Here is a 22,280-nt window from a genome sequence, read left to right as displayed (position 1 = left end):
CCACTTAATTCGTAGTGCTTAGATTTGTGTATAGTGAAAATAAGTGTTTAATAAAGAACAGAGATTTAAGGAGAAACAAGTAGAATTAATGGAAATGGTTACATATAAAATCATAACACTTTCTAGATCCTGATTTTAACTAACAAGACTTCTCCAGTTTCATAAAGGATAACTTGCCCAGAGCCTTTTTCTACCAGCATTAAACAGCCAGACCAGCTGTAATCCTCTGTACATAAGACAATCTAGCTGGCAGATTGTAGGTACAGAGCTACATCTAGGTGACAGATATAGTTCAAACTATCCATTGTCTTCCCTTGTAAACAGGGTGTCCCCTGCTGTTTGTCTTTTCCTGGATGGAATCTCCCCTGAGCAGTCACTTGATTAGCATTTTGTTCAGACTGTAAATAGGCACTCATTGTGGAGTATTCAATACTCAGTATACATATAACCAAATGAGCAAATAAAGAAATTTCTTTCAGGTAGGAGATGATTCTCCTCTTCTGATGACCAGCCTCAACTTAAACATTAAAAGCATAACTTCTTTGTGTATACTTACACATTTTGCAGTGACGATCAGTGTGCTACTGAAAGCCTGTGTCAATCTTACATGGCAACCTTTAACAAACTACAGAAACCAGATCCAAACGATCTTGTGCCATTTACCAGTGGGCACCAAGTGGTCCCTCAGTCACGCCTTCTAGTAATTTCTTCTAGACTACATTTCCCTGGCTTGCTTATAAGAATGTCATGTGGGACTGTGTCAAAAGCCTTACTAAGATCAGGGGTATATCATGTCTGCAACTCCCCCTTCTATCCACTAGGCAAGTAACCCTGTCAAAGAAGGAAATTAGGCTGGCTTGGCATGATTAATTCTTGATGAATCCATGTTAGCTATCACCTATCCTCTAGTGCTTACAAATTGATTGTTTAATAATTTGTTCCAGTATCTTTGCAGGCATCAAAGTTAAGCTGACTAGTCATAGATTCTTCAGGTCCAATTTGTTCCTCTTTTTAAAAGATGGGTACTGTTTGCCCTTCTCTCGTCTTGTACTAAATTGTAAACTTTTAAGCAGAAGAAAATAGAAACAGCTGTCATTTCATTTGTTAAAAATACACTGCTCTCCTTTTCATATATTGTACTGCATATGCTCGATGAAAATGTTTGATAAGTTCTTCCAGTGAAGTTTCCTTATTTATGTACTTTGTATCTCAAAATAGGTATATCCCCATATATTTAATATCTCATAGAACTGGAACGGACCCTGAAAGGTCATCAAGTCCAGCCCCCTGCCTTCACTAGCAGGACCAAGTACTCATTTTTCCCCAAATCCCTAAATGGCCCCCTCAAGAGCTGAACTCATAACCCTGTGTTTAGCAGGCCAGTGCTCAAACCACTGAGCTCCCCCTCCCCAACTACTATCATTTCAGTTCCATTACTTCAGTAGCTTTTTTCATAACCATAAAGTGAAGATAATCCACGTTTTCATGATGGGTTCCGTCTCTCTATTTGCATCATCAAATCACCTTGACTCAACAAAGGAAAATGGAAATATTACACATAGGATGCTGAATGAAAGCTTAAGAATGGGAAATGTAGTCAGATCCACCTCCCTTATTTACTCTCAGGAAAGATAAAGCTTTAGGCTTCCTATTGTGCTCCCTCAGTAAGGCCTGTTCAATCTGCAAAGCAGTGGGGGGAGGAGTTCATTCATTCAAGGGGTTAGAAGGTCATTGGGTCCTTGAGGATCTCTTAGCTGAATTGGTTCTTTTGACTGCTGACAAATGTCAGTCCAAATCCACTGTTAAATATTTGACCATGCTGAAAGCTGTTACATCTCTTCTCTCTTAAATGGAGTGATGGGAGATTCAATAGAATTTTTTCTAAATTTGTTTACAGTGAATAGTTGAGTAATTTGCAATATTAAGAAAAATAATTCTATTTGTGAGGCATTGGATTGTGCACCTAAATGGCACCTAAATACTTTTCAAAGCACATTTAGCTACTACTAATAATGAATAGTAAAAACCCTTTGATTTGCTGCTCTGGAATACCTCATAATGGTCACACTGAGCTGTCCAAATTGTTGAATGTAGCTGCTAGGAGCTGTCCAGCACTGATCAGTACTAATTATTCATGCACAAATTTATAAAGAAGCGTGTGCCATTTTAGGAGGGTTAATGTTTTTATATATTTAAGGCTTTTTGTGTGTTAATGCAGAAAAGGTGTCTATGTACACGATCTGTAGATCTTTTTCTCATTTGTAGCAGTTTTTATAAGTGAAATTCTGGCAACGGATCCATGTTTTAAGGCAGATGCTGTAAAACTTTTTCCTAATGTGGCTCAGACTAACATAATATATCCTGGATAATCACCATACATGATAACATGGACCATCTCATTCTCAATTTGGAAAGGTGTTATCTTATGGCAATTACAGCAGGTGCTCGCACATAGAAGTGACTGTAGCAAAATATTTACTATAATTTAGATATCTTTTAATGCAATTTAGTATCGGTAGACAAAGATAATCAAATCCAGACAACCAGCCTGTGTTCTGTGAACTACTAGTGATCCATTCATCCTTACTGGTCTCCATCCTTATCCCTGAATCTATCAAGCTAAATCTGCAACAGGGGTCGGCAACCTTTCAAAAGTGGTGTGCTGAGTCTTCATTTATTCACTCTAATTTAAGGTTTCATGTACCAGTAATATGTTTTAACGTTTTTAGAAGGTCTCTTTCTATAAGTCTATAATACATAACTGAACTATTGTTGTATATAAAGTACGTAAGGTTTTTAAAATGTTTAAGAAGCTTCATTTCCAGACTGGTGGCCACAACCCAGGCAGTGTGAGTGCCACTGAAAATCAGCTCGTATGCAGCCTTTGGCACGCATGCCATAGGTTGCCTACCCCTGATTTACAGCCTTCAGTTGACATATTACACCATCTGTAATATGACATATATATTAATTAAATTTAGGGGCATTTAATCTAAAGTTGCCCAAAGGTTTCTGGTGCCACTCCATAATGTGCAGAATGGCTAGCCTTAAAGCTCTGAAAACCAGGATATACAAAGTTAAGGTACAGCCTACCCTTCCAGCACAACCTTAACTCAGCTTTCGTTTGAGCAACGCCCCCAACATACCAGTAATACATGAGCACTCTACCTTCACAGATGGACAGATCTCATGAGTCCTGTAGGACAAAGTCTAACATTATATCGTCTTGTCTGACCTCCTGCCTAATGCCGGCCTGAGAATTTCATCCAGTTACTCCTGGATTGACTCTGGTAACTTCTGATTGACTAAAGCAACTTCCCATAAGACATCCATTTTTGATGTGAAGACAAGAGATGAAGAAGCTCTTCTCTTGTCAATTTTGTTAACCTTTGCCACCACTAGTACTAAACCATTTCTAGTGACTATTGCCAGCTCCAGGCAGGGCAGAATTCAGGTTGCATTGCAGGGGTGGCATGTACCTTAACTTTGCGTTTATTGTTTTATAGACGTTAAAGTTTAGCTGCTGTCTGCATTCTGGATGGTAAGAGTGGTAAAATGTGTAGTTCTGTATTAGAGAAGCTTTTGGGTACTTAACTTCCTTGGTATTATTAAAAGTAATCTCTCAGCATTTCCAGATACCACATCCTCACTCTCCCTTCCACTGCCTCTGATTCCTAGGCAAGGATTACCCCAGCCACAGCATGAATTGGCTGTATATTTATGCCTTCGCTGTGCCTGCATCATCTCCTGTCTCTCTGTCCAGCACAGCCTGTCTCTTCCTTCTCTCCAGAGCAAGGTGGGTGTAGGCATGAGATCTGCAAATTGAGGAGCTGGGCAGGCAATACTGGGATTAGCATGGCGTTAGTGGGCTTTTTTTGAAAGTGGAGACAGATGGGAGACCTGGATATGGGATTTTTCAGAATACATGTTTGAGAAGGCTTCTTCTAGCTACTGCACGGGTCTGACCTTGTTCCCTACACTGCTTCAATGCCCCATATTACTTCCAACTGCATAGACTCTACCTCCTCCAATGTCTTTTTGTCTGCCTCTGCCTGTTGCTCTGACCAAACCTTCTGTTTTGAGACGATGTTCCACACCTACCCCCCTACCTTGCCACTTCATAACATGGATGAGTTTGGAGGGGAAATGGGAAGGTGGTTGAGCTGTGACAAATCTGTTGCTTAAAATAGGGCCAGGAAGGAAACTGGAGCTATAGTGTCCCTGCCTCAGTTCTGGGCCTCGTATAGGGGGTGGGAACTCTACACGTCCATTTGTTGCATAGGTTCTCATTGGTGTAAAGTGGCCTGCTCATCTCCGTATGTTCTCAGCTGAATGAGACCATTGTATAGAAATGAATACAGTATGAAACAATAGCTCCAATAGGTACGAACTGCTCCATCCATATCCCTGGGCATTTTCATCACCTCATCTCTGCCATTCAGTATTCTTGCTCGTCCTTAGGGGCAAGAGCGGGGCCTATACTTTCCCAGAGGGGTAGAGCCATCCAAGACTCTTGCTTACGTGGTGTGGGGGAGATAGAGAAAGAGGGACTTGGGACCCTTAAAGTGGCAGGTACCCCATATTCCAGCTCAAATTGTGAGACAGGAGAGAGGCCTCCTAGATCCTAGCTCCCCGCTCTTCCTGGTTCTGGGAGTCAGTTCTGCCCTTTCCTTTGTTCTTTTGTGTGATGCTATCCACCATAGCCCTGAGATATGGGGCTGTGAACAGTAAGTATCTTCCCCTACCCCCCTTAATCCTTCCCTCCCCTCAGCCAGGACAAGGGGGCCGGGGGGACATGGGGCTGAGAGGCTCCCATCTTTATTCCCATTAATTTTCTCTCCACTCATAATTCCCAGTCCTCTGCTCCTGAGTTCCCTCCCATCCCTAGACCCTCCTAGCACTACTCCATCACTTGTTTCCATGTTTCCCCTTACCACTTTGACTCCCGTATTTCCTGCTCTGCACCAGAAAAGTTTTAAGAATCTAAACATGTTATGAGCATCTATTCCATGTTAGGGAAGCTGTGTATAAAAAACTCCTTGACCTGATAACTGAGCTACTTGCTTGCCTTTGATCACACTCAGTTCCATTGTTCTGGAAACATGGTACATTATCCTCTACTGTGTACTAGTCTTCCCTCTGTTAGTCAATGCAACTTTTTTCTTGACAATACTTTTAAAGTAAAATCTGAGTTTACATATGGTGTTTTGAGCACTTAAAAATATCGCTCTTAAACCAAGTATTTTGGTCTCTGGGCAAAACTTCCAAAAGGAGCTTCTGCAAAATGCCGTCAGAAAGCAAGGAATGTGTACAAGGCATATTATCTGGAAACTATCAAGGGTAGGGCTTGAACCTACCCTGAAGTGTAGAACTCGAGCTCAGTGACCACACTGTGACAACAGCCTGCCTGGGAACCTTGCTTTAACAGAGCCACTCTTTAGTCAGCATGTGGATTATAGAACATCTGGAATAGGTTTTTGTTGTTAAACAGTTAGCAACACTCATCCTATTTTAAGTCTAAAGATCAAGACAGAAAATACAAAATGAAAACCCAGATTATGTGGCTGGATTCCTAAATAAGGAGCAAGGGGAAAGAGGTGGACTGTTGCAACTGAAAAGCTTCTGTAGGTTGTGGAAGGCCACAAACAGAGTAAAATCCTGCCATAAATTTAAACTGTAATGTGTGGGGGGAAAGCAGCTATTATGGTGCTGCATGCTGTCTTTTGCCTGTTTGAGAGAGGGGTTTGTAATTCTGGCAGACTGGTAAATAGCAATTCATAGAAGATGGAAACAGTGAAGGACAAGAGGTTATTACTGAGGTGGTGACATAGGAGCCTACCCAGAACTGAAATACTAAACCTGATGGAACTAGAGCACTCTATAATTCATGGAGGACTTAACATGAAATTCTATGGTTAGAGTGGTTTAACAACCACAGGAAATGTGGAGGTTACCTTGCATTGTGAGATGGATGGAAATCTCAATTTAATATGAGCAGTTACAGTAAGTTACATAGAGAGCCATGATCTGAGGGTACCGGTATAATTCAGGGAAACGGGGGTATCTATAGCCAGAATTTTCAGGGCTGCAAGGTGGGGAGGAGCAATTCTCTGTCTTGGAGACAAACTAAAGATATGTCATTTACATTTTCAGATTGTTAGGTGCTGTGATAACCTACACAATACAAAACCAGGCAGGTATTGTCAAATGGCCTCGGTTTCCTTCTCCTGACGAATCAGCATTCTTCATCCCACTGAAATGCGATAATCTTTTTTTTTTTTTTCTTTAAAAAGAAAAACAAAACAACTTAGTGTTCTGGTCTCTTAGACCCTCAAGTTGGGAGGGAAAAGTTCTGCATAAATTCTTCTTGCACAACTGTGATAAAAAAAATCTTCAGAATACACACAATAAGAGGCACTGCAGAAAAGTTCATTTTAAGAATTTTTTTTAAATAACTGCAGTATTGTCTACAAATGATGGAAGAATGGAAAACATACTCCAGGCATGTTTGTGCCTTCCTATATACAAAGAAGGGAACAGAATTCTGCATTAAGATTTAACTGGAAATATGGAAACAGAATTTGGGTCTTAATGGATATAAGATCTTTTGGACTACAATTTACTATAAGCACATGAAGATCATTGGTTTTATTTAAGAATGCAATTTAAAATAGATCTGTATCTTAATCAACCTCTATTCACAATAGGCTTATTTTCAGGGTCATGGATGGAAGCAGATAGGTTGGCACTGGGGCTAATTCTGCGGCATCTGGCAGAGGATTAAAGAAAGAAAAATTATTGGGAAAGGTGGGACACATACACTAACTTATTACAAATAGTCAGATGACCGCTTAACATAAAATATAGTCAAATTAGGCCATGAATGGCCTATCTGTCAACAGATATCTCTGAAGCAATAAAAAAAAACAAAATAAATGAATGTAATGATGTCTTGCAGTGTTTCTCCTAATGCCATAAAGAATGGTGATCCTACCATACTTAGTCTTATTTCCCCTGTCCCTCCCCACACCACACTCACAGCTTTACCCTATCCGGAGAGAGGTCTTTATTTTAGTTGAGGGTAATATCAAAGTCAACAGTTTGAATCTATCTTTAAAAAAAAAAAAAATCAAATTGCTTTCACTTCTAGAGAGTGTAGGGGGATAACTTGTTGGGTTGCAGTCTCCCTTCCTGAACACTTGTGGGAAAACCTTTGGTGAGTTTGTAAATTTCTTTTTGTGTCTTGCAGCCTCAGCTAAACATACATGATGTTGTCTTTAGATCATTGGTATGCTAAGAGCAATAGTAAAATTTAAAGCTGCTATGAAGACTGGATGTCTCCCATTGGTCTCAGAGAAAAATCTCTGGCTCACTTAAAAATGTAGATGAATATCTGAGAGATTACACTTTCTCACTCAATAAAAGGCCTGCATGGAGCAATAGTATAGAATTCATTTTACAATTTTCTTGATGCTGCAGTTAGTATGGTAACTGCCTGGTCTTTCCTACTTTAACGAGATGATCAGTACGTTCCAGACTTACTCCAAAGATTATATTTTTAAACTTTTTTTAGTAACACAAAATGGAATGTTATGCAGCGCTTCAGATTTTATTTTCTGGATGAAAAATAAACTTGGCTATTTCCCTTTTTTATCTGAAGAGAATTTAGACCTTGAGATTAAGAGAAATTCCAGTTTCTCAGACGAGGACTTGTACCTATGTTTTTTCATAGTTTACTAGAACTGAGGAGGACTGTTTAAAACAAAACCCCAAAGCTATCAATATAAATAATACAGAACTTGTTTGTGTTTTTGTTTATTTTAAAACCTTATTTGGAGGGATTTTTGTCATTGATAGAATAGATTTCTTTGCTCAGTATTTGACTTTTTTTTTTTTTAGTTTACAAATTCCAGTAATTAGCATACTAGACACTTTTCATGACAGCCGCCCCAGGAAAATGTGCATAAATTAACCTACCTAACCAACGCTTGAGTATTCTCCCATTTTGCATTATAATCCACTGCAGGTTATATTCTTTGTCTAGTCAGCATAATCTGTGTCTTATCTCTAACAATATGTGGAATTTAGATGGGATTTTTATCAAGTTTTTCACATTAGATTAGAACTGGATTTCTTATGTTTTGGTTTCCCACTTACTCTTATGATATCCAAGTATCTGATTCTGTCCATCCTTCTTTCCCATCCTGTTCCAGCTATTTTTAGTCCCAGCTACTGTAAAACCTTCTTACCCTCTTCTGTACATAGCCTCCTGGCAATTGAGATTATCTAGACTCCTCAGGTTTATTCTGTCAGCAGGTCATTTGTAATGGAGGATCTCTGACTCCTGAAACTCTCTTCACTTGGTATTTTACTGGAGCCTGAATTGGTTGTGCTTCAAGGTATTGTGCTTGCTTTTGAAATCTTCTTATAGTTTCAGAACTTTTTCCTGTTCAGTGAGAGAATTTCATAGACTCTTAAAGTGCAGGTGAGACCTCTTAGGTTGTCATTGTTGTTTGCACCTAGAAGGATCATTGTGCTACCACAACATAAATGACTAAGTGCTGTACAAACAGAAAATGACAGATCCTGCCCCAAACAGCTTATGGTCTAAAACGGATTCTCAAACTTCATTGCACCATGACCCCCGCTTCTGACAACAAAAATTACTACATGACCCCAGGAGGGGAGACGGAAACCTGAGCCCTGCTGCCCTGGGAGGGGGTAAAGGGGTGGGGGAACAAAGCCAAAACCCAAGCCCTGCCCCCTGAGGCTAGGTGCAAAGCCCATGGACTTCAGCCACATGCAGGGGGCCTGTAATCTGAGCCCTGCCATCCAGAGCTGAAGCCCTCTGGCTTCAGCTTTGGCCCCATGTGGCAGGACTCAGGCTTCAGGCTTCAGCCCTGGACCCCAGCAAGTCTAAAGCCAGCCCTGATGACCCCATTGAAAAGGGGTCGCGATCCACTTTGAGATCCTCACCCACTGTTTGAGAACTGCTGGTCTAACATGATCTGCAACTGGCGAATGAGAAAGGAAATGGCTTGGATGAAGGAGACAGGGTTACAGATAAGAATTATCTACATCTTAGCCACTCAGCAGTAATTACAACTTGCCATCTATCTTGCCGTTATCAGGTTGTAGTTTACTGTATGCACCATCAAAGAGTCGAGTTTTGATGGACTTTAAGGCAGACAAGATGGTCTGATGGTAGCTTTATGGATTTTTGTTTTAAACAAATTTTGTATGAGTGCTCTTGTGTGGCTGCAAAATTACTCTAATCTATGGCAGTAGCAGGAAAAGAGTTTTGAGACAGGAGTGCATAGTTGAGCATGATCCTCCACATTTTAATAAGATACTTAAGTTCTTGTCTTAGACATGCTTATTCTTCACCTATGCATCCCCTCAAATCCCACCCTCACAGGTCATATTTTGTACCTTGCCTGCTTTCAGGGAAGGGAATAAGTGTGCAGGGGACTTGTAACTCTACTCATTGAAGAGAGATGCCTAATTCCCATCTTCCTTGCAGACCAAATATAACACCTACATGCATGGGCATGCGGGATCCTGTGCGACACCTGTGCTAGATTCTTTGAGGTGCTGAATACTCTCTCCTCAGTCACTGAAAATGAAAATACTCTGCACCTCTGAGCAGTGTGCAACCCTTTGCAGGGTTGAACCCTTAGCCTCTTGGAATGCCACACTTTCTATCTATAAAATAACTTATTTTATTTATCTATTAAAGTGAATTTTAACAACTACATACAATGTGAACTTGGGAGGGGTTGGGCAAATATGTTTCACGAAAACAAGTCACAAGAAAGATGTGATATAATTAAGTGCTTTTATATAGAAGATCTACATGATCATTGCACTGATCACATTTTAACATACCATATATGAACCCAGCCAGCCAAATTACTCCAAGAGCAGCAGCAATAAGGATAAAAGAAAAAACTGGACCCTTGATCTTACGTTCCAAATTAGTTGTGCATACTCAGGGCCGGTGCAAGGATGTTTCGCGCCCTAGGCAAAATTTCCTCCTTGCGCCATCCCCGAGCCCCTGCCCTGAGGCAGCAGCTCCCCGCCCTGAGGCACCCCTGCTCCGCCTCCACCCCGAGCACGCTGTCACTGCTTCACTTCTGCTGCTTCCCAGGCTTGCGGTGCCTAAGCTGATTGGCGCCGCATGCCTGGGAGGCGGGAGAAGTGAAGCAGCCACAGTGTGCTCGGGGTAGGGGTGAGCTGGGGCAGGGAGTTCCCCTGCATGCTGCCCCCCACTTACTTGCTGCAGGCGGCCCTCCTCGCGCTCCTCTGCCCCAGCTCCCTCTACCTAAATGCTGGCGGCGACCGGGACTGCCGAAGATCCGGCTGCCGCGGTCACTGCTGAAGAAAATGCTGCCCCCCAAATCCTAGTGCCCTAGGCAATCGCCTAAGTCGCCTAAATGGTTGCACCTGCCCTGTTCATACTCAATCTTTATTTTAATAGGATTCTCCTTAAGGCAGTCTATTCCTATGTATGGCCCAATTCTGCAATGTTCTGAGCTCCTCTTGAGATACTAAACACCCTCAGCTCTCGCTGACGTCAGTGGAAGCAGAGTGCTCAGCACATAACGCAGGCCTATAGGATACTGAGATATGTTGGGTCTTATTCCCCACTCTTACACCAGTTTTGTATTGGTATAACTGTAGTTAACACCTTAAAAATATGTTGACATAAAACTCATATAGTAAAGTGTATATTTGGGCCTATAAGGTTTTTAAGTTGTGTTCAAAAACATTATTTAAAAAAAAAATTCCCAGAGTGAAGCTTGAAGTAAGTGTGTGTGTTTAATGTTTTTGTATTTAATAGCACCTTCCGCATCTTGTTTTCCATAATGAGAATTTGGCCATACTCCTACCACTTTCTCTGTTCTGCAAAGCTCAGTTCCTATGGTTACCCAGCCCTTTGTGGTATGACAAAGGTTGGCATTCTGATTCTCATGAGCCAAATTCTGCCCTTTGACTCTCCCCTTTTCACACCCCTTGTGAAGTTTGGCCTGTTGCTAGGCTTGAAGGCCTGACAGCAAGGGGGTTCCCATGGTAACGGGAATGAATCTAAAAGGAAGGAAAGAGTGAATAGAGGCACAAAGGCCTGATTAGTTTGAATTTGAACAAGGAAGGAAGGCTTCTTGTAGTTCATCTTTGTGTATTGAAAGAACCTGAAATTTATCTTTTTTAAAAGTTGCTTTTCAATTTGTAAACTTGTTTATATTCCCTGTTTTGATTTATAGAACAAAAGTTGTCATGTGTGAGGCATTGAGCAACAAAAAAACTTTCTCTTTAAATTCAAGGACAGGATTCTGATCAAGTATGTTTTCTTTTTTCCCCGTAGAACCAAAAGAAGATTTGATTTGTATCATCTTTCTACACCATTATATGCATATATGGCTTTTGATTCAATATTAGTTTAAATATGTTTTTGTTTGAGATGCTTTCAATATACATTTTTGTGCAGCCTTTTTTCTGCTTTTATTGTTTTTATGAAGTAATAAATATCAATAGTTCAGAATCTGTAAAAACTTATAAGTAAGGTCCCATGTAGTTGGATCCCTCCTGGTGCAGAATCATTTCCTGCTGTATATCTAATGTTTTTTGTCTAATCTAGACGTGTAACTCTCTGTAATATAATTGCATGGAAAAAAGACAACAACTGGATTTTGGTCTCAAGCTTCTGGGCGTTTATTGTGAACACTTGCATAATTTTTAAAAAAAATTTCCTAATATCAATTGCCTTTGAAACTTATTAGCTGCATATGTTATAGAGATGTAAGTTAACAATTCAATAGTTAAAGTTTGTGTTGAGATTTGTATTTAAAGCAGGACTAAAATCTAGTATGTTCTGGGCATGTTTTTAACCATGTTGCAAAACTAGTTGGTGATACTTTGTTTTCTTTAGATTTTAAAAAAAAAAAAAAAAGCATTATTTAATCTAAAAGTGTGTTAACCAGAATAGCCTTTGGCCTTAAGACTTTTCTCTTCGAATAGCAGCCACTTTTTTCAATTTATATATTTGTTTAGTACACTGAAGACCTTCTCCGCCTTAACATTTCTGCTGTATTTTTACTTGCTGAGGTGAAGAGGCCCATTGTAGGGAATGGCTTCTCTAATTGTTCAGTAATTAAATACTTTAAACAGAATTAAAAATTTTATGAAAGCTAATGTTACTAAACTTGATCTTAGCTCTGCGGAATGTGTATCATGGTGGACTCCCTTTCTTTTAGAAGTAGAAAGTAGCCATTTCAATCAAATGGGCTCCGTTTTCAGCTAGGACATTTAGGCTGACTTGCAGGGAGTAACAGTCTGCAAAATTCCTTCTGACTAGAGACTAAAGATTAAAATTTTCAAAACTGCCATCTCTTAGTCAATAACGTCATACCTAACCCACTCTGTGTCTCTAATATCCTGAGACGGATGTGGCTACAACTACCATGCATACAAAAAATGAGCTAGGCTACTTACAGAAATACAGTCCTTGTTCCAAAGTCCTTACAATCTAAATATAATATGACACAGATGGTCATAGTTAATATTACTGAGCTACTCAATAAGGCTTGTACACATCTTGTTTCATGAAGCGTGCATGGGCTGCTTGCAAAACTAGGATTAGGGGATGCTTTGGTTCCATTGTGAATTAAATCATAGCAGACAGCAATGTTGCACTGGACTCAGACTAAGGGTTGTTTTGAAGGACCAGTTCATCTCTTGTTAGTTAATAGACTCCCATTTTTCTTTATTGGCAATGGAATTATTCCCTAAAGTAGGGTCGGAGAGCCCAGCGCAGGCATTTGTAAAAAGCCTGATGTACCAGTGGTACTCAATGGTTCCAGTACTCAAAAGTTTGCTCTTCAAAGGGTCTGTGGGGGAAAAGTGGTGTTGGAAGTTGAGTAGAATTTAGTGGATTTAAAGATTCTCAGTTGCAAAGGATGAACTTGCTTATAGCCTAAAGATTCAGTGAATGACAACTTGCTTTTAAAATATTTGCTTAAAATGGAAAATTAATTGCTACCAGTAGCATTCCAGTTGCACAAAACAAAGTTGCTGACTCTTGCGATATTTGTTTTTTTAAAGCCCCAGCCCCTGCAGTCAGATTGATTAGATTGGTTAATTTTAATGTTGTCAACTGAACAGTATAAAGGCCACCAAAAGCATTGTGCCTCCATGATGTTCTGTCCTGAGCCAAATTCGGTGCATTATGGGGTAGGATGCTTGTGAGGGACAGATGCCTGGAAGGTGTCAGACATTGGGTTTTAGGTCTTCCCACAGGTGCAGGGCCCCATGGTTTTCTTCCATCCTGTTTTCATTGGGTCAATGAGTTAGTCTATGGTTTCAAAAGATGAAAGAGTTGTAGTAATCTGTCAGTGCTGAATGTCTTTTAGGGCTGACCCACGTTGACCCTTGAGGGTCTCTGCATCTGTTTTGTAGCTCTGGACCTGAGAGAGTCCACACAGCAAAAAAAGAGAGAGAGATATTACTTGGCATCTATCCTTATTTCCGTCCAGAATTCAAACTGATTGGACAAGCCCTTCTTGTATGTAGCTTGTTCATGAGTGTGCAGGGGCAAGTAGCAAAGTCTTTGTATTGTGATGTCCCACAGTGTCTCGTTTTTAGTTTTTATAGTTCTTCCTGATGGGCAAAAGGTAATTCCTTTAATAGAAATTTAGTATTTTGCACTAGTAAAGTTTTTTATCTTGTTTTGAGTTGTAGTTCAGAACAAACATTTTAAAGTATTACCTTATAGCACGGGATACAGACATAAGCAGGGTTAATACATGCAGCAACTTACAAGCACTTCATAAAGTTTAACACATTGTTATAAGTCCAATACCCATCTTAACCATACTAACACACAAGTGAGCTGGACTGGTTTCCAGCAATGAATTTCGCTTCTCAGATAAGGCCTAAAGTTTGGCCTGGTTTGCCAGGGCTACACCTTAAATGTCTAAGTTCACAACTGGTCCATCTATTTTCACCCTTGTATTAATTGTTCCTTAATTATGTGCATTGAGACTGCTGCAAATCATAACTTTTTTGAATTCATTAGGCCAAATTCACCACTGACTTAAGTGGGAATAAAAATGTTGAAGTCATTGAATTTTGCCCTTTATTTTCTCTGTGCTTATATATGTTAATCATAAAGTAGCTGTTGGAAAATCACTTATGTTCTAAACTGTGGTAATTGATACTTTTTGAAAACTTTTTGTATGCAGCTTGAAATATTGCATATTAGGCAACTTGTATTTGAAATACAGTATACTAGTGTGTTAGCCTTCAAGGTGAATCGCTTCCTGTGTGATTGGTACTGCGTAAATCATCTTTATCCTGTCACTAATAAAAAATGAAAAGCTTTGGTAATCAATCATTTTCAAGTGTACTTCTTCCCTAACAACTTAACCAGGGGCTTAAAAATTTACCTAACACCAACTAGTTCGTGGACTGGTTGCCAAACTGAAATACACTGATTCCCCTTCTGGCCCATCTCCTGCTTTCTGTCATTCCTTGGTCCTGAAGACTTTGTCCTGTTGGCTGAACTGTGCCCCAGTTTAATGCCAGCCTCCCACTTCCTCACCACACTTCTCCCTCCCACACAAACACCAAATAAGTCATGCTTCTTCCTTCCTCAATGTAGAATTTATTTATTTTATTTATTACTGGGCATCCTCCAAAAATAAACCAGCTTATGCTACTCACCCCTCTCCTCCCTCAAGTCCATAGAATCCTCTGCTGGGTGGCAGAAGCGGAGTACATGCTCTCTTCTGTGGTGGGTAGTGTTGGTAGATGGCTGTGATACGCAAAACTGTGTGCTGGGGTGGTTCCAGGGGTAATACCTCTTCCTTCAGGGATTGAGGATAACATACTCCAATCGCCCCCAGTACTCAACTACTATAGCAGATCCCATCTCCCAACCAACAGTCACTGCATACTGGAGGTCTCTCTGCAGAGGTGACACTGGATACACATAGATCATGTTTGGAGGTTACCTTTACAATCAAAGGGATAGAATTTTTTTTTTTTTTTCATTTAGTGGAAGTTTTGATTCTGCGGAAGTTGCTAGCTCTTTCCCAGGAAAGTTTCTTACTGGTCCTGGGCAAGTGGATATTTCAAGCCCAGTGTTTAACACTGTATGTAATAATGCCCAATGGATACTACTTTGATATTAACTGGATGTATTGTAGTCTTTTTTTCTTCTCTCTCTCTCTCTGGTACTTGAGGAATTCTCATGAGCCCATGACAGCATGGGTGTAGAGTGAGAAGAGGAGTCTCAGCTGGCTAATCAGAACTCTAACATGTATCTAGCAAATGAAAATCGTTACCATGACAACACATCGGCATTCATCTGCTCCTAAAACATAAAGACCATATTTAATAGAAGTGCAAATTAAAAGATGAACCACTACCCTTTTCAGTACCTCTAATCAGGACTGAAGAGTTAAAAATTAAGTGAGAGAGCCATTCTGTTGTGAACAGATGGCTTTTCTTTATAGTCCTATAGGCACAAATTAAACGTGCATTTGCTGCCTTTTGACCATTTTGATCTTTACACTTTCTTTTCAAAACTAAGATTGTGCTGTACACAACTGTCTACAAAAATTCCCCATGTGTTAGAGTACCCATTTATTGTGAGCTGCTGCCATGTATTGAGGTGCCATCACTGCTCTCAGGAAATTGTGGGAGTTTGAGGGCAAATTCCCATAAATCCCTTTGTTCCATTCCATAATCTACTTCTTTTTGCACCATTTTTCTTTCTCGCTGTCATCTCACTACCAACATGGATGCCATACTAATTAGCAGAGCTGTCCTATCTGTTTTAAATACAAGGCAGGGCACTTTTTGGTGTTTTTGCAACCAAAGTAGTAGTACTGAGTATAACTGCAAGAGAGAGACTCTGGTAGGGTTAGAAGCAGCCAAAGCAGGGACTGCTGTACTGAGGGGAGGGAGTAAAATAGTGCCTAACTGGGCTCGCCCATTCTGGACCCAGAACTGTGCAGGAAAGACAGTCACTCAGGGAGCACTTGGATCCAGATGTTGCCTCCCCGCTCCCACCCTGTGGACTTGAGAGAAAACTGCAGACTGGAGCCGTCCAGACCCTCCAGGTGGTAGTGGCAGAAGCAGACAAAACAGGGGCCTTTTTGGCCCTTTGGATATTCAAAGAACTTTCTACAGTTTTGACTGGACCTTTTCTGCTCTGTGCTCGTTGGCTGTTTGTGTCCCCTCTTCTTCCCTCAGAGTCTCTTCACCTCACTTTACTCCATACCTGCCCCTGTTATCCTCTTCTACCCGGTCTGGTCATCCTCATCACCTGTCCCTCCCTAGGTAACCCCTCCCTCCCCCCAAAATTGTGGAACTAACATGATATTTTCTGTCATGTAGGTCGCTGTGCTTTTATGTTGTACTCTTTCCCCATCCTGTGTCTGTCTAGTCTATCATAGATTGTAAGCTTTATGAGGCAGGGACTGTCTACTGCTGTTTATATAGTGCCTTGCACAATGGGGCTCCATTTTTGGTTAGCCTGTAGGTACTACCATAATAAATAAGATCATGAGCAACCAGAATACCTGAGGTATTTGTTGACCAACTGTCAACACAGGGTGGAGCAGGGGTTTGGGGCCCATTCTATGAGCATCAGGTGATAGGTCTGGATTGTGATGCAGGTCTGGGAAAACCAACAGCGCCTCCCGAGCTTTTGGATGCAAAAGGACACTTTCCTGGAATTGTGTGATGAGCTCACCCCAGCACTGTAGTGCACAGATAACAAAATGAGAGCTGCTCTTACAGTGGAAAACTGGTAGCAATCCCTGTCTGGAAATTTGCAACTCTGGATTACCCTCAATCGGGGCAATCAGTTGGGGGCTGGAAAATCGCTACCATGGAGGCAGTCGTCATCTAGGTGTGCACAGCATTTAAGCATGTTCTGCTCCTCAGTGTTGTCATGATAGATGACAACTAGGAAATAATAGATGGATATGATGCAATGGGCTTCCCTAACTGTGGTGAGGTTTTGGAGGAGAAGCATATTCCAGTATTGGTCCCCCTGACCTTTCCTCTGAGTATGTAAACAGAAAGGGGTGGTTATGCAAGTGTTGGTGGATTACTGTGAATGATTTACTGACATCAGTGAAAGTCCATGGTACTCAAATTTCTAGGAATACAGGACTTTTTGGAAAATTGAAAGAAGGGACATAGTTCCCAGACTATCCTATTGACATTAATGGGATTGCAATGCTAATTGTGATTCTCGAGAGTCCTTTGTTTCCCAGGCTCGTGAAGCCACATACTGAGCATCTGGACAGAAGCAAGGACAGATTTAACTATTGGCTGAGCTGGTGCAGTATGGTTGAGAAGTGTGCTTCTGGAAGATGGAAGGAGATATCTCAGGATGAGTGTAGACTTCAGTGAGGAAAATATTCCTTTTATTGATGCATATTGTCTATTGCATAACATCTGCACGGTCAAAGGTGGGGAGGGGGAGGCATGCTTTTGCCAGAATGGAGGGATGAGATGGACAGGCTGTCTGCTGTCTTTGAGCAGCCTGACACACGATCAATTACTAGTGCCACCACAGGTGCTATGTGATTGAGGGGAACTTTAGGAGCACACTTTGGCAGTATGCAGTAGCCACACAGTTGGCTTATCAATCATTGGTTTATCAATGAGGTTTTTTATTGGTGTGGACATTGCTTTGGGGGATTTTCATCTCTGTTGGGAGGCAAAGAAAATCTGGGGTTTCACGAAGCAACTTTTTTAAAGCATCATTTACAATATCTGTTTTTTAAGTGCAAGGTGAGATACAGCTGCATCACAGTGAGCAGCAGGAGTGTGTGTGTGTATAATTTATATATATATAAAATATAGTGGTTTTCATCATTGTTCCATGGTGCTGAATGCCAGGGATACTGCTGTTGGGAGGATTGGAATTCTGGGGCCCTTGGGGAAGGGGAAGTCAAGGGGTGAATAGCACCAGCCAAAAGGAATTGTTCTCCAGGATGTGTAGTGGCTGCTGGGTTGCTGACCGTGTAGGTGTTTTGATCAACTCAGGGTTCTAGCATCTGGGTCTGTTTCAAGAACGTCATGATGTCTTTGGGCACTCATTGGTCCTTCTGTGGTTTGAAGCAAGGAAATTTCTGGTGTTATGTTTGGTTAGTTGGTTTTTTTGGGGACTGTTGCCTAGTATTGCCATTTCATGCTCTTGAAATAAAGCTGCCAGTTCAGAACATTGCATGTGGCCATGTGTGGCTGCCATTTTGAGAGGAGGAGTTGGGGGAATGGAAAGGAGGGAAGCCCTTTTTCAGGGGTAAACTATGGCCAGCACTACTGGGGCAGTCCTACTAAATTACACCTACCTGAGACCCTTTTGACAGTGTTTACTTGGCTTTATGGGTCCTGCTGTGTCTGAAAGAGCACCTGGTTCTTGATCACAGCAGCATCTGCATCTCTGTGGTTGCCAGTTCCGGATTGCCCTCCAACACAAGATGTCTGCATGCTTTGGCAGGAAGGTGGTGGGGTCCTGACTAATAGTATTCAGCTGTTCATAATAGGGGTATTTCTTGGAGACAACAGACTAGAGATGATACTCCTTTTGTTTTCTGGAAAGCCAGCTGCAGCCTGACACTGGCCATGCTGTACCCATGGGCCTCTATGCCCTTTAAAATTTCCTGGTACATATCTTCATTCCTGCAGGAATTCTGCAGCTGTGCTTGCACACGTTTCTCCCTCATACAGGTCAAAGAAATCAAGAACCTATCTCGACATGTAGCAGCATGAGGGTGAGCTGAAGCCATACTGGGTAGGTGAGCATGCAAGATGGGCTAGCAAGAAAACAAGCATTGCCAAAACACATTGGGGATTTTAAATGGGGAGGGCAAAAGAAGGGGCTTTTGTTTGTTGTGGCTATGTGTAGGCTGTTGTATATTTACATTAGGATGCTACAGAAGTGAAAGGGACTCTTTCATCACTAGAGGAAACCCACCTCTCTGAGAGGTGGTAGCTAGGTTGACAGAAGTGGTGTCTACACTGGGTTCAAAAAAGAACTAGATAAATTCATGTTGGATAGGTCCATCAATGGCAATTAACCAGGATGGGTAGGGATGGTGTCCCTGGCCTCTGTTTGCCAGAAACTGGGAATGAGTGACAGGGGATGGATCACTTGATCATTACCCATTCTGTTCTGTTCATTCACTCTGGGGAACCTGATATTGGCCAGTGTTGGAAAACAGGAACTGAGCTAAATGGACCTTTTGGTCTGACCCAGTATGGCAGTCCTTATGTTCTTATGTTTAGGTCAGCTTAATTACATTACACAAGGCTTGAATTTTTTCACCGACGTAACTTTGTGGTGTAGACAAGACTGCATATTTTAAAAAAAAAACCATGGCAGAGAGTTTGAGTCTGGGTCTATAGACTCAGGCTTGTGCTACCATATTAAAGGTAGCAGTGTAGACATTACAACAAAGGATGGAGTCTAGGGAGAGGGATGGGCTTCACCAACCAAGCTCCAGCCCAAGTCGCAATGTCTACGCTGCTGCTTTTAGCCCCATAGTGTGAGTCTGTAGACCTGGGCTCTGAAGGCTTCATTGGCAATAAATGAGAGTTGTCAGAAGGATTCAAAACTGAGAGTGGAGGCTTGCAAAGCTGTGTTAAGTGTTTTGTTTCAGCAGGACTACTACGTCCTTGCTTCTTTTGAGCTGTGACTTGGATTACAAACAAATGGAGAATAGTAGGGCTGCCAAAATGTCGCCATTCTTGTCTGTCTAATTTGGAGGAGGCACAGAAGGTTACATTCACATACCAGTTTTTCTTGCTGTAGTAGTAACATACTGACATAATTAGACTGGCTGTAATTCTTCTTTGAGTGATGGCACATGTCCATTCCACTTCAGATATGTGCCCCCACAGCACCAGAGTCAGATTTTTTTTCCCCCTTAGCGGTACCTGTCAGGCGGTCAATGCACCTTCTATTGCCTCCTGCTGCTCCGTGATGGTATAAAGGACGGAGTTGCCACAGATCCCTCTGTTCTTTTTTATTACCTATGTCCATAGTTGGAGAGCTTTACCTTGCTTCTGCAAGTTTCTCCCCTTATAGGTGTTAGGGACCGAGACATGGGTAGTCATGCCTAGTGGCTGGAGCAAGAGACATAAGCTGGGAATTGGAGCCAAGGTCAGAGCCAGAGTCTGAAGCTGAATGCCAGGGTTTGAGAGTCAGAGCTAGAATCAAATTCAGAGATTTTGATAAGAGCTGGCATCTGTGTCAGAGAACGAATGCAGGGATCAAGATCATGGCTGGAAAGCAGGGATCAGGAGTCAGGCAAGAAAGCAGGGTCCTATGTAGCATGACCAGTTGCATGGACAACTTCTTATGTCCTATTTCTATCTTAAATAGAACAGCCAAATTGGTGGATGGGGCCAGGTGCTCCTCCAATCAGGACTGCTATGGGTAGTGCCTCTCTTAGGGTTAAGGTTCCATTATCCACTGGGAGCCTGCCAGCCCCGGCAACTCACTGGATGCCATTGGTGATACGGTGATTGCCTGGAGACCGCAAGACCTGGGTTCAGGACCCATGGATCCTCTGACTAGGCATTTATCTTCTCTTTCTGTAAATAATTTGTGGTATTTGTTAGTTAGATTAGTACAGGTTTCCTTTATTTCTTGGAGTGTTGGTTCCCTCTTATTTACAGGTGCTGACACCTGATACTGAGTTATGCCTCATCTCAGTGTTTAGGCCTTCTGCCAGGGCAAGAAATCTGTTCTGGTGATTGACACTCATTCCGCCTTCTTTAAGGGCCTTGGAGAGGATCACATTAGAGATTACTGCCAGATTTGCAAGGATTCAAAGCCTCAGACAAAAAAGTGTAGAAAGATGGCACAACACCAACATAAACATAAGAATGGCCATACTGGGTCAGATCAGTATCCTGTTTTCCAATAGTGCTTGGTGCCAGATGCTACAGAGGGAGCGAAGCGAGCAGGGTGATTTATCGAGTGATCTATCTATTCCCTGTTGTCCAGTCCCAATTTATACCATCTCCAAGATCTTAAGCAATTTTTGCAGCTTTTTTTGGCTCAAGTACCTATATTTGTAGAGCTGAAACTTGGTCATTAGTGCATATCTCACTATTGCAGAGATGATGCCAAGTTTGGACAAGTGATTCTTCAGTTATTGTTGAGGTAGATTCCAAAACCCACTTCCTGATTGAACTGCTTGTTAGTCACCTGAAGTGCAATGGACATGCGCAATTACTCAAAAGAAAAAACTATTAAGCTGTTTTTTAAGTTTTGTTCTTGAAGATATGTTGCACATGTCCATGCCATGACCCACCCTTCTTCCCCTCTATCAGAGTTGGTCTGGCAAGAAAGAATTGAGGGGGGTCTGGGGTAGCTGTACCTTTCATACCATTGTGCATGAGAACTGGGCGCATGCAATGTCATGATGGAGACTTTTTCCCTAGTGGTACCCAACTCTAGCGCACTCATTATGCACACACTTGAATGGATGTGTGCAAAACATCTTGAAGAACAATAGTCACAATACAGGTTAGTAGCAGTGTCCAAAGGTCCCGTGCGTCCAGATAGCGCTAGTTGCTGTACAAACATAATTAGATATGGTCTCTGTCCTGAAGAGCTGGGCAGCTAATTAAAGACCAGCCATAAGAGAGCATAAAAACAGTAGCTGAAAAAATGAAGATGGAAGTAATAAGATAATGTAGTAACACAGGTTAGTAACATTTGCAACTTGGGTTCTGAATCCATTTAAAATCTTTTCATAAGCATTAACCCCTGGTTTCCCATAGTTATTTCTGTTCCTTCCAGCTTCCCAGGAGAAAAAGATGTGAGGTCCATTTCCTGTTATTTTTGTAGCCAAGAAAGCAAATAACTTGTCAGGTTTTTAACTTTTCACCTCTGAAATCCACTTTGACAGCCTTGTGTTGAGTTAATTGTGATAGATTTCCTTTCACTGCTGTAGTTAAGCATTGCTGTCAGTCAGTATTACTTATGCCTGTCATAAGGTGATACAGAAATAAAACATTGTTGATTTTGCCCCCTACTTTCTTATTTTACCCTCTAGCTCTGATTTCATGGCCTTACCACTTATTAATGCTTTCTCTCCCAAAAAAACTCAAATACTTGGCTGGTCAGTAATTGTGACACATCTAACATGGCGTCACAATAACTAGATTTACCTTTTGCAGGTGAAAGGAAGTTAGCCTTTCATATCCACTGGTGAATTTATAGGAATGACCATGACTTCAAGTCA

The 22,280-nt window shown here is 41.4% G+C and overlaps 1 protein-coding gene across 3 annotated transcripts in view; it reads left to right on the top strand.

The window, feature by feature from the left end:
- FZD3 (frizzled class receptor 3) overlaps positions 1-22,280 on the top strand; it is a 92,435-nt gene that overhangs the window by 12,937 nt on the left and 57,218 nt on the right. Inside the window, exon 2 of one of the 3 annotated variants that reach the window (XM_050948805.1) lies at positions 18,751-18,814. The exons of the other annotated variants lie outside the window; for them this stretch is intronic. The gene's annotated coding sequence lies outside the window, so the exon portion shown is untranslated. The remainder of the gene's footprint in view (positions 1-18,750; positions 18,815-22,280) is intronic. 3 annotated transcript variants of the gene reach the window in all.

This window comes from Gopherus flavomarginatus, chromosome 4, assembly GCF_025201925.1.
Source record: "Gopherus flavomarginatus isolate rGopFla2 chromosome 4, rGopFla2.mat.asm, whole genome shotgun sequence".
Lineage (NCBI taxonomy): Eukaryota > Metazoa > Chordata > Testudines > Testudinidae > Gopherus > Gopherus flavomarginatus.
Note: the sequence above shows the minus strand (reverse complement) of the source record. Positions and strands in the feature narration are given on the sequence as shown.